This window comes from Bactrocera tryoni, chromosome 1, assembly GCF_016617805.1.
Source record: "Bactrocera tryoni isolate S06 chromosome 1, CSIRO_BtryS06_freeze2, whole genome shotgun sequence".
Lineage (NCBI taxonomy): Eukaryota > Metazoa > Arthropoda > Insecta > Diptera > Tephritidae > Bactrocera > Bactrocera tryoni.
In genome coordinates this window covers 28,483,735-28,496,012 of record NC_052499.1, presented here as the reverse complement: position 1 = coordinate 28,496,012, position 12,278 = coordinate 28,483,735, and the positions used below count along the sequence as shown (strand labels likewise).

The 12,278-nt window shown below is 31.0% G+C and overlaps 1 protein-coding gene across 6 annotated transcripts in view; it reads left to right on the top strand.

The window, feature by feature from the left end:
- Positions 1–153: 153 nt before the first annotated feature.
- Positions 154–12,278, top strand: part of LOC120770058 (dihydropyrimidinase) — a 46,341-nt gene continuing 34,216 nt past the window's right edge. For 2 of the 6 annotated variants that reach the window (XM_040097206.1, XM_040097216.1), the window contains exon 1: positions 155–733. The gene's annotated coding sequence lies outside the window, so the exon portion shown is untranslated. Of the gene's footprint in view, positions 734–12,278 lie in introns of all 6 variants that reach the window. The other 4 variants (XM_040097188.1, XM_040097197.1, XM_040097182.1 and 1 more) reach the window with 4 other exon arrangements.

The following is a 12,278-nucleotide window of genomic DNA, read 5'->3' as shown; positions in this document are numbered from 1 at the left end:
TGCATGTACCTTCAAATCTGCACATGTGCACAACCACTGTCTCGCGCACACAGCTCTTCTACAACCGCCACCTGCTAGCCAAGAAAATGAGATTTGAGCAGCGATAGAAGAGCAACCAACCAACAGCGCCTCTATAACAACATAGAAGAAAGCAACGTATTAGTTGAGTGGAAAACGTGAGCGTGTTTGGAACGTGTCAGTCTAACTAGTGGCTAACTAAGCATTGCATAAAAGTTCTAAATTTATAGAAAATTATTTGGTGATTTTTCTGTCGGCAAAATTAGCCGTGAATTAACGTAAAAAACAAAAATAATAATTACAGTGAATACGTATAGGTAAATTTGGGTTGAGAAAGCTAGTTAGAAGTTATTGATTATAAGCGTCATGAGCGTAAAGAAGCGGTGCACTGTATGTACATAACGCGCGGTTAAAGTGTATCTATACGAACTTTCGACAGTGGATTTGTATCGGAAAATTTGCATCTACAAAAAATAAGTGTGCGCAAAGATAAAATAGCTAAGAATTGAAAAATAAGCAAGAAAGTAAAATTTTTGGAAAACAAAAGCAAATATTCTAAATACTAAAAAATTAATTGAATTGCGTAAAATTATTTTAATTTTTTTATCTATTGTAAAATATCAAAAGTGTATCGGAAAAAGTCGACTCAAACAGCATCTTTTACATTTGCAGGATAATTGAAAGCCGTTTGTAGAAAACTCGCACGTCCAAAAAGGTGAGTCTGCACTTTTGCTTTTTTAATTAACTTAATGAGTTCGGGTTCATTAAAAGCACCGAATTTGTACATAAAAAGTGAGTATTTTATGGCGACAATGCGGCTTCAACAACAAGTGCCGCTTTCTGCGTAAGCTTCCAATACCTTTGAACCAACTGCCAATGAAAGCAGTGTGCGGTGTTTTTGCTTGTGTTTCGTTGTGGCACGCCTTTTTTCTGCAATATCAGATGTTGCACCGTTAGATGATGCCTTTTTGGCAGGCAGACGCGCAATCAATAAAATATGCGACATTGCCAATGGCACTGTTTGCTGCGTTCGTGTTAATGCCTCCAACAACAACACTAACAGCATTTACAACTACAACTACAAATCTAACACTAAATATAGTAGTATGCCGCATATGGTGCACATTCTTCGAACGGTTGACCCCAAAAGCAGTAAGACGAGCTTGTGACTTGAAGTTGTCCAAACGCATTTTCCTTGGCAGGAGCGCACTCCACCGCTTTCGTGTGTGTATGCGCCATACAAACGCAGTGCCACCCTTTTGCACGCAACGCAACACTTTGCGTGTGTGTGTGTGCATGGGTTTCATATTGTATGTGCTTCATGTGGCAGCAGTAAGCTTGTTGTTGCTGAATCTCGCCGCAAGACGCCAGTATCGATTTAACAAGCATCAGTGGGAAAAGTGAAGGCTGGTTAACACTTATTTTACTAGAACGCGAGACACTTGAGAGTATATAGTATTAATACTAAAAATAGAAGGTACATACATACATATGTATGTGAGTTCACGCGCATATCTGGTATAATTAAGTTCAAGCGGGGGGAGTGCATTCTTTTAAATATGTGTATTTAATTTAGATGCGTGTAACTACACGCATGTGAAAACTCAGCGGTGCAGAATCGGTTGCAATTGATTTTTCACTCAGCCAAATTCATTTGGCATTCTCTTAAAAAGCTCAAAGTTGAAAGCTGCCTAAGGAGATGGAAAAAATAAAATTTTAAATGTATATATGTATAAAATAAAAATTTTATCGTTGACATTAGGGGAATATAACAGCAATAATAATGCAGTTATATAATACATAAAACATAAGGTCTTATCATATAAAAAAAAATGTATTTACTGCTAAGACTGTTAAACAAAACAAAATAATATATTATAAATTAAATAAAAATACATAAAGAAAGAGTAAAAAAAGAAAAAATTGAATTATGTTCGGCTTTTACCGACTATTCTAACGATGACGTAGTTTATTAAAATATATTTTGTATATACATGTATGTAGTATATATAATATTTCAACGTGAATTTCCGTTATGAATGATGAAAGGGAAATTTACTGCTCTATAAAAATGGTCTTATATGATTTTTCGATTAAGTTAAGCGTTTACGAGATATTCATCGTCAAACATCAATGCATATTAGGGTGGATCAAAAAAAAAAGTTTTTTTTTTCGTTTGGTACTCTGAAAAATAGGTTCCTAGACACCTCTAAGAAAGCCTCTCCAAAAATCTATTCATAATAATTTTTTTTCATTGAGTTATAAAATTCATAAGAAATAAAAAATTTTCCCAAAAATAATCAAACTTTAACTGTTAATATCGTTTAAACGGTTGGGTTTACGAAAAAATCATAGGAGACCTTTTTTGTATAGCATTCAATTTCCTACAAAACCTAAGGAACAAGATATTTTTTTAAGTAGTTGGAAGCGAGATATAAATTTTTCTATCTGATAATAAGAAAAAATAGAAAACTGTATGTAGGAGGACCTTCCAGTTACAATTAAAAACTCATGTTTGGAGAGGCTTTCTTAGAGGTGTCTAGGAACCTCTTTTCCCGAGTACCCGAAAAAAGAAATTTTTTTTTTTGAATCACTCTAATGTGCACGTATGAATATTATATGAACTAAAGAGGGTCCTTGTGAAAAATCTCAAATTTTCACAGTTACATTCAAAAACAAAATGAATCGCAGAAGAGAATTCAAAAAAAATGAAAAAATCGTGTTACACCTCGCCTATTTCCTGTATATTTTAATTTTGGTTCGAGACACCTTTGACTTTACAATAAGAGCTGAAGAAGCGACAAGTTTGCAGCAAGTCATAAACGCCTTAAACGAAACGAACTGTCAAACTCTCGTAGTAACTGCAAGCAAAGGTTTCCTTGAGTGTGTTTCGGAATTTCAGCTAACGTGTACGTATCTATGTATATAATTTTGGAATAAGCTGATAGACCTGATTTGAAGTAGTGTAAATTTCAGCAAACATCTAAATAAATATATTTCTCTGTATATTCTTCATAATTCGTGAGTGTTCTGTCCCGCCCGCAATTAAGTGTTCTTTTTTTGTTTTGTTAAGGATTTCTTCGAATAAAACGGAAAACTAAAATTTACGACAAATTTGGGAAACTTCTGCAACAACTTTTCAGAGGTGATTTCATTTTATTTATCTATGTACATATGCAAATAAGTTTTAGTTATAACTGCTTCCAAAGCTTTTTCGACGCTCTGTTTAATTGCGATTAGGTTTCTATGATTTTCTGCAAACGTTTTAAATACTTCAGTGAACAATTTGTTCATTTAAATGTAAAATGCAAAGCGTACAACAAATCATTTTGCAAAATACATATAAACGTGCGTTCATAAATTTATAAATGTTTATAAAACACTTAAAACTGTTTGCATTTCGTTTTGCTTTTTTTTCTAATGGACTAGTTGTAGTATATACGAACACCATGAAATAAAAAGCCGGTGAAAATACTCGTACTTTCATGTGGTAACCGGCTGCAAAAGTGTATTCGCTTCTCTGACATTTGTTCTATTTTCGTATTTGTTGATAAATTTGAATCGAACTACAGTAAATGCAAAAACTTGTTGTACAAATATATATAATATATTGAAAGATTTTCAGGAATTAGTAGCATGCCTGTTTATTTTGATATTATATTAAGTGGAATGTGGAACTGAAAACAGAATTTTGGAATCATAATTTTTTTGAGGTCCCGTTATTATTTTAGGAACATGAAGTTGCTAGGGCGCCCTGAAAAAAATTTAGAAAGAGTGTATAGTTAACGTAAAATAAGTTATTTGAATATAATGTGATGTAAACAAATTTTAGATGTCCTTGACAATATATTGTTTCTTCTTCGAGAGTACTTTTACTAAAAAACACTTTCAGAATTTATTATAAAAAAAGAAGAACACCTAGATAATTGACAAATAGTATTTATCAGTTAAGGATCTGAACTGCGTTTTTCCGATTAAGTAGGAGGCTTTAAGTGCTTAAAAAATTTTTTGCGATTTTATTGTACATCACATCTCTAATCAAAAACTATTTAAAATAGAAATATATCATATGGTTCTAACGGTATTGGATTGAAAAAGGTGATTTTTGGGAACTCTTTATTAAAACTACTGCATTAAATATTTTAAAACTTTGTGGATGGTCACCTTTTCCGTGGCTAAAAAAACGAATAGTAATTTGTAAAGTATTATATCGGCAATATCACGAAGAAAATATGTACATAATTTAATGGCTAAAAAATTGTCGAATTTTGCCCAATAATATGGTGATTCTTGGGCCGACAAAATGACATTTTTTATATAGACGAAAAACTGAAGCAAACGCAAAAAATAAAACAGAAGAAATCAAAGTGATCAGATGATACTTTTTTTCGGGATAAAACGCAGTCAATTTAAAAATTTTAGTTTTGTAAATGAAGCGTTTAAAACATAAAATTCTTGACTAGACTGATTAATTGATGGTCACTCTTTAGAGAGATGTAACTAAAGAAATATTTGGAATATTCATATATGTATATATATTTTCATAAGTTATTTGTAAAGGTATGTACTATCGAAAATTGTAAAAAAAATAAAATTCATACAAAGTGTGCTCTTAAGTCATTCGTTTTAACTACTTATGAAGTCCACAAGCTTCTAAAGTGCAATATACAACATACGTTCAATATACATTCATTACTCGCCTAATTATTTATACCTCGCTTTTAAGTAAATAAATAACCAACTACCATATTTATTTACCAATGATATCGCACCAACACTTGGCAATGGGTTCACCTAATTTTTTTTATCAAATAAGTTTATTTACTTTTTGTCACCACTGTGTGTAGAAATATGTAGGTATATGACTTTAACATCGACATTGTGTAAGGTGTTTTTGGGGGCATGACAATTATAAATACATACCTACGTTATATTATATTTAATAAGAAAGTGTCGCTTACTATATGAATAGATACATACATACATATGCATACATAATGGGTGGTCCAAAAAAAAATTCTACCGCACAATTAGGCATTATAAGCTAAATATATATTTAATTATAGGTATACATATGTATGTACATATGTACTCGCATACATACACACATACATATGTATATGTATATACATTCCCACTAAACTTTTCGTATGCCTTCTGAATGCATACTTTTCCGCTGTGAATCGATCTTTTTGAGAAGTCACGCAAAAGTACTTATACAAAAGAAATGCGACTTGTATTTCGACTATTTATGTATATAAAATAATATATTCTTATTACATACATATGTACATGTCTGCATTTGTAGGTACGCTATAAGTTTCGAAATTCGTGCTGCTATACTTTGTTTTACTGCGTCTGTTTTGCTGCATAATATTTTGACATTTCAAAATAGAAATACTCATAATCCGCCTGATTTATGATAGTCCCTTTCACGGCTTTTCTTTAAGAATAATAAATTATAATAACTTACTATATGTAGGGTAGATTACTACTGTACTTCATTGTACATATTTTCACTGTGAATTTTGGCACTTACCTGCTAATTATAACAGTAATTTGTGCGAAGGGCTTTCGCTTCTGTTCGCATGTATTGCATAATTTGCATTATTAAATTCCTATACTTAGCGATTCGAAGTACTTCGGTGCTTTTACAAGGGGTGGTTGTTGCAATAATTGCAGTGAGTATAACCATAAGCTAGCAAGTATTTAACTTTGGAGACTTTGGTGGAATTACCAAAATATACAGCAGTATTCAAATTGCATTTCAATAGTTTGCATTGATTATTTAGGGAACTCGAAACTTGTCATAACGTAAAATCATAAATTTTTACATTTATCTAAAAAAATGTTTTTGGATTACATACAAAAATGAGTTTGCACAATTACATTTCGGTTCGTTATAGCATATAACTTTATGAGACTATATAAAACCCCTAATTATATTATTCTGAAATCAAAAATTACTTGTTTGTATCTGGATATCTTATTAGCATAACATTCTCCAGATCTGCCCCCAGCAACGATTTTCTGTTCTCAGATCTTAAAAGAAACTGCGGCCTATTTTGAAAAAAAGACAAATCGTACTACAAAAATGGTTTGGTTAAGTTGAATAAAAAACGACGAATTTTGCAAAAAAAATGTGTATTACTATGGTAGGCCGGGAACTTTTTAATAATCTGTGGTCTGTTCTATTTACCACTTTCCAAGTTTATCCATACCAAGACAGCTATTATTATTATATTTTCTCTTAGATTTTGATCGTTCAGTGAATAACCAAATGGCGAATTCTCTGATAATAATTAATTCATCTCATTTTGACAGGCAGTCCATTTTAGGTTACTTCAATAAAAATGGATCCAAAGTGTATCCAATAAATAATTAGGGTAAGCAAATATACATGGGTTTTGGTCTGACATATTTTATAGCCATTGCAAATAATTTTCTGCGTGTGTTTGTTGTTGTGCCGGTGCACCAAGAGGAAATATATGCAATTCTTGCACCGTGCAAGGGTTTTGCAAGAGCAAGAGAATACCCCTACTATATTTTCCCTTAGAATATGACTGTTAAAATAACATCGCGTTACCAGAATAATTAATTTTATAACTCAATGAAAAAAAATTATTATGAATGATGAAACACATAGTTTTGTAGGAAATTTACTGCTCTATAAAAATGGTCTACAATGATATTTCGATTAAGTTAAGCGTTTACGAGATATTCATCGTCAAACATCAATGCATATTAGGGTGGATCAAAAAAAAAATTTTTTTTTTTCGTTTGGTACTCTGAAAAATAGGTTCCTAGACACCTCTAAGAAAGCCTCTCCAAAAATCTATTCATAATAATTTTTTTTCATTGAGTTATAAAATTAATAAGAAATAAAGGATTTTTCCAAAAATAGTCAAATTTCAACCGTTAATATCTTTTAAACGGTTGGGTTTACGAAAAAATCATAAGAAACCATATTTTAGAGCATTCAGTTTCCTACAAAACCTAATTAACAAGATATTTTTTCAAGTAGTTGGAAGCGAGATATAAATTTTTCTATCTGATAATAAGAAAAAATAGAAAACCGTTAGGCGGAGGACCTTCCCGTTACAATTAAAAACTCATATTTGGAGAGGCTTTCTTAAAGGTGTCTAGGAACCTATTTTTGCGAGTACCAATTAAAAAAAAAAAAATTTTTTTTTTGAATCACCCTAATATATACATATATATACTTATATATGCCATTTATTATTAAAAAACCAAATTAATTATTTTGATTATTACCTTTAACTTTATTTCTATAAATCAACTCATAATTATTGGGTATATAACTGCAGGTAGGAATATTCGCGAATACAAACATATTTATTGTTGTTACACTTTATTGTTTATTTATTTTACGTAGTCTACATACATATGTATATGCGTAAGCAGTTGTTGCATTTCCCATGGCATTTATCCATTAAGGTGAAGGTCTACGTGGCAGTCCATATTAACACACCTGCTTTTATATGGCTTCCGTTAATCTATAAGTATTTGTAGCTTATGGTGCTTAGCATCTAGATACGAGCCTATAAAAGGTTGGTTCTAAAGCAACAAAATAAAACTCTTCAATCAATTATTACCTTTTATGATTTTTTTCGGGAGTCAAAAAACATTTTATGATAATACCGAAAATTTCATAATTCAAAAAAAGTTTGTAAAAATGCCGAAATTTTCGTTAAGCAGAGGTGTTGATTTACGTTTATGTGAGTAATATTAAATAGTTTTTATGAGAATCCCAAAATTTTCGGGAACGAAAAAAATTGGTTTACGTTCAAATGAACACCATTTAGGTAGAAGAACTTTCGATAAGTGTTTGAGTTTAAACCGTTAATTATGTTCTAGGTTAATGAAAATAAGGTTTTTTCTTTAAAAGTTTGTACTATATTTTTCTTCAAAATAATGAGATTTTTTATTAAAACATAATTCGCTTCAAAATAGTGAAATACTTTATAGTATCTCGGTTTGACAGCTGCCAAAACAGGAGGAATATTACACATATTTTGCTAGTTTGGTATGATGTCAAAATTTAAATTTATTTTAGTTTGCTTCCAAATAACAGTAATTCAAAATAATTATAAAATGCAGCAATTCTGTTGGAACATTTTTTCTATACTAAAAGTCTCTAACAGGGATCAATTCAAAAAGACTTACATACATACATACTTCTAACTTTTAAACTATAATAAGATTAATTAAACGTAAATGGAACAAAAGGTGTTTTTTAAATAAACTTTCAAAAAGTAACCAAAATGGTAAGACATTAAGTTGAGATATTATTTAAAATTCTAAAACTAAATTTTTTAATTATAAATTTTTTTTCAAATCGGTATATATCTAAAAATTTTAATATTTTATTGTTGATACCATTTTTGGGATTTAAAATTTATTTTTTTTATAATTATTTTAAATTAAGATTTTTGGGATTACAAAAAAATCAAATGTTAATTCACTTTGCAACCCTGCACAATGGTATCTTTTGGGTTATAAAAATTTCTTAATTTTTTAATAAAAACCCCCAAATTAACAACTTTTATTTTAAAATTTTGTGTTTCTTTAAAATAAATTGTTAAGTGTATCCACTAGGGTGCTTCAAAAAAAAATTTAATTTTTTTTCAACTCTTACCCCCTCAAATGTTATTGATTGACAAAATAAAAATCCGCCCTCAAACCAGGCGCTGTAGCTTAACTCTAAGGGGCTTATTTTAGGTTCCCATTCATTTAACATAGGAATTTTCGTTTTTTCATTCAACCTAAAATTTCACCAATTAAGTTTTGTTTCTCAAAAAAACCATCACATATTCAGAAAGTTGACTTTTTAAAGCTTTAAAAACAAGCAACATAAACGACAAAGTTTGATTATCTCAATTAGCTGATTAAACGTAGTGATTTGAAATTTGGAGTATTTTCAATAAAAATAAAAAAAGTTTCTGAGAATTATAATTTTGTCGCGGGAATTGAAAAGCCAACTTTCTGAATATGTGATGGTTATTTTTGAGAAACGAAAATTAATTGGTGAAAATTTAGTTTGAATGAAAAAACGAAAATTCCTATGTTAAATGAATGGGAACCTAGAAAACAAAATAGCGACCCCTTAGGGTTAGGCTACAGCGCCTGGCTTGAGGGAGGATTTTTGTTTTGTCAATCACTAACAATTGAGGGGGTAAGAGTTGAAAAAAAATTACAAAACTTTTTTTTAAGCACGCTAGTATCCACAGTATAAGAAGTATTTGAAAATAAGAAAGTATGTAAACAACTCAGTACATGCTGAAATGAACCTATCAGAGCAGATCGTTGAATTTAGAATATCGTTAATTGAATTTTGCTTTCTTTAAAATTTTGATGCAATAAATGATTAGACTTACTATTTAACACTTGCCTATGCATATTCATGAATGTACATACATGCATAACAATAAAGAAAAAGAAAGAAAGCTCCGTTGCAGCGGAGAAAAAAATTGATTAGACACTGCACACCATATTCACTCATCATCACACACTCAGTATAATAAAAAATCTCATAAAATGAGAGTAAAAATATACAAAAATAAAAAACAACAACCTTACATTAATGAGCCGCTAACGGCACCCTATCAAGTGCCAACAACAAAAAATTGCAGTCAGACGGTTTTATTATGAGATTAATGAAAATTGCTTGGAAAAGTATACAACTTTTAGAATTAGAAGTGAAGGTAAGACTTGTATATTTAAGAGAATAAAGAGCGCATTGAAAGCGATAAATGATGAATTAGATGGGTTTTAATCGATTCGATCAGGATTGATCTTACATACACTTGTAGTCGTAGTTCTAAATGCTGTGGAAAACGAAAAAGTCTTTGATCTACCAGAACTTCTGAAGAAAGTTCATGGCTATTGTTCTGTCAGAAAGAATCATATAATAAAATCAGGTTCATACAATTTGTTTGTTGATGTTTATATGTAAACTTTGCTCTATTCGTTTTATTGCTTACAAGTTGTTTCACTCGATAAATAACGTTGTTAATTAAGCTTATGAACTCTAATTACCGCAATAGGCTCGTTGAAATTTTGTGACTTTTACAACGAAGGTGGATGTACATATGTGATATGATTTATTGTATTTTGATATGATTTCTTAAAAAAAAACACACTAATAGTTAAGTATATTCAAATCTGTTTTATCGATACAATAAAGTGTTGAATATAATATCATTCAAATGGCCTCCACGACTTGGAATCGACAAATTGTGGTCTACAGCAACACTTGCTTGAACGAAAGCATTGTTTTCATTACTTCGAGCGGTTCTTTGTCTTATTGGCACTTGAACATTATGTAAAGGTGGACGATTATTACGATTGCACAAAAAGTTGCAATTTGAGAACGATTATTTTGGCAATAAAATCGTATAATTTCTAAACGTTGTTCTTGTGAAATCTTTCCATGATGAAATTGCAAAAAAATACATATTAAAAATGGACGAAACGGCACTTAGAAATAACACATCCCTATCGGAAAACCCAGTATTTATTTCTTTGTAACAATGTACAGGGTTTTGTTTTTATAAGGAAAAAACGTGTTTCAGACAGCTTCCCAATTTAGTCAATTGACCAATTATTTTCACATATTAGCTGGATGATAATTAAAAACTGACTGAATTAAGCAACTAATTGAAGGGTATTTTATTCGTTATAATATATGTATGTTCCAAAACGAGTAATAACTGTAATATATGGTTCATTTTCAAATGAACATGTTATACTAAAGGCAAAGGGTTATAAAATTATAGAAAAGCGCTTAGTTTTAAGACCGTCATATAAAAACGTTACATACACTGTTTACTAAAAAGTAGGTATGATTTTCCTACTAGTTTGTAAAATATAGTTTTTTTGAAATCTGTGATGGTGAAGGAAATACATATTTACACTGATTTCCTAAATTTTTAATACTAAACTACACTATGTTTCGCTACATATAATGTAAGCAACAGGTTGAGGTTTTTAGACGCAGATTGTTACAGATTATTACTAGCATATTTATTCAGATGTTTTATAAATGCTGGATTTATTTTCATTCTCAAACTGATGCAATTTAAGTCACCTTCACTAGTAAAAATTGGACTACTTCCGGAATTTGAAAATTTATAATGTTTAGTACATGCATATTCCTAACTGTAATATGACTATATGTTTCTATCTGCATAACTGTCCTAAGGTATACATATTTATATATTTATTTATAGATATGTATTTATATATTTTAATTTATTTATAGAATATTACCTAAAGCCCTAAAAACATACATACATACATTATAGCTAGAACTTTCATTGTTAAAACACCAAACCACCAAAATCACTAACAACACTTACCCACAAACGAACAGTTAAAATAAAAGAAGAAACATGACAAGGGAAAATTAGAATCAAGTACAAATTTCAGTGTTATGCGCATGAATTTAGAATCAACAACTTGCACACGCCAACGAAATTGGAACAGAAAAGCTACAGCGAGACGGACATGCAGATACCACATACATACAGACTTACCTATGCATGAGTCTACCTCTGCGCATACCGGCATATGTACATGGATGTATAACCGTGCCAACAGATCGCCGCATGAATGGATAAACAACCAGATGTACACACCTACATATAGTATATACATCTATACAAACAAACAAATGAGTGGATGAAGAGCCAAACAGCGGACATGCGGTCGCTTCCACTGACAAGCGGTTGGAGAGTAGCTGGCAGAGCCCCCACTTGGGAATGGGGTGAATTGGTGCTGATGCAAAAGCCTGCCAACAATATAGTAACTAAATTTGTAATACATAATGTAATAAAATAGCGCACTCTTCGTATAATAACAAAAGCAAAAAACGCGTGTGCTGTGGTGACGACAATAATAAAATACGAGCAACGGCGGTGTGGCGTCTACCTTACTGCGCATTGTTGTTGGAGTAGCCACCTACAGCACTCAGCATTGCATTGTTCTTGATTACAGTTGCTGATGGAACTTAGCCCAGCAATGGTAGCAACACAATATTAAATACTTCAATCCCGTACCCACGGGACTGTTGAACTTTTTCTTGAAAATCACACGTTTGGTTTTATCTGACGTTTGATCGCTTCGGTGGTGGCCTTAGTAAAATATATATTTTTTTAATTCATTATTAGTTTTGGAAACCCGTTCGTAGAATGCTTCATTTGTCCGACATCATCAAGGCGCAGACTACTTATAGAGCA